General features: G+C 62.1%; 1 protein-coding gene across 1 annotated transcript in view; it reads left to right on the top strand.

Annotated features, from left to right (window-relative positions):
• The window catches only part of LOC103676529 (potassium inwardly rectifying channel subfamily J member 4), a 9,378-nt gene that overhangs the window by 6,713 nt on the left and 1,740 nt on the right, over window positions 1–925 (top strand). The window lies entirely within an intron of this gene.

Below are 925 nucleotides of genomic sequence, written 5' to 3'. Positions count from 1 at the left end.
GGCGAGGCAGTGGTGTGTCCGCCTTCCTGCCTCCGGGTGTCCACACCCTGACACCGTGGATGCTGACAGCACCTGGGGGCTGAAGCTTAGACACACCTGACTTTGGATTGACTCAACAGCTGTGTGGCCTTGGGCAGGTCACTTCCCTCTCTGAGCCCTGCTCCCTTAGCTGTGACTTGGGAATAGCAATGCCTACACAGGGGCCGAAGCTTGGGGCTCCCCCCTCCTCCATCTTGACCACCACCATTGGTGTCTTCACCCCCTTCTGTTCCCAACAGGTCTGGGGACAGGACAGGAACCGACATGGGGCCACGGGTCCCAGCACAGTCTAGTAGGACTTTCTGCAGTGATGCAAATGTTCTGTTATCAACTCCGGCTGGTCATGGCAGCCGTTAGCCACAAGTGGCTACTGAGCACTTGAAGTGTGGGCGACTGGAGTTAAAACTGTATTTAATCTTAAGTAAATGAGTAAATGTCCAAAGCCACAGGAGGCCATCGGCTGCCCTATGGGACAGCCTGGGAGGATGTCCAGCCCCACAGGGAGCCAAGAGGGCAGAGGCCGAACCCAGGAGGCGAGCAGGGGCCAGAGCGTTCGCTGCTCCCTCCGCTCAGGGTAAGGGGGCAGATGGTGGAGCCGTGACCAGGGTCAGGAAGCTCCCCGGATGGGGTGGGGGCCCAGGAGGCTTGGAGGAGGTGGCATGAGGGCTCCCCTGGCCACCTCAGCTTCTGGTCCCTGGAGGCACAGGCTCAGGCCCCCGACACTCCCTCCCCGTCGTCAGAAGCGCCTCACCTGCCACATTCTGCCCACAGGGCTCCTGGAGGTCCCGGGTCCTAGGCCCGGCTCTTCCCCTTCTGAGCGTCTCGGGGCGTTGGGGGGGATCCCCGGCCATCAGCAACTCACCTGTCGGGCTTCTCCCCCCCCCCC

Source organism: Ursus maritimus, unplaced genomic scaffold (genome assembly GCF_017311325.1).
Source record: "Ursus maritimus isolate PB19 unplaced genomic scaffold, ASM1731132v1 scaffold_21, whole genome shotgun sequence".
Taxonomy (NCBI): Eukaryota; Metazoa; Chordata; class Mammalia; order Carnivora; family Ursidae; genus Ursus; species Ursus maritimus.
This window is presented reverse-complemented; position numbering and strand designations above follow the sequence as displayed.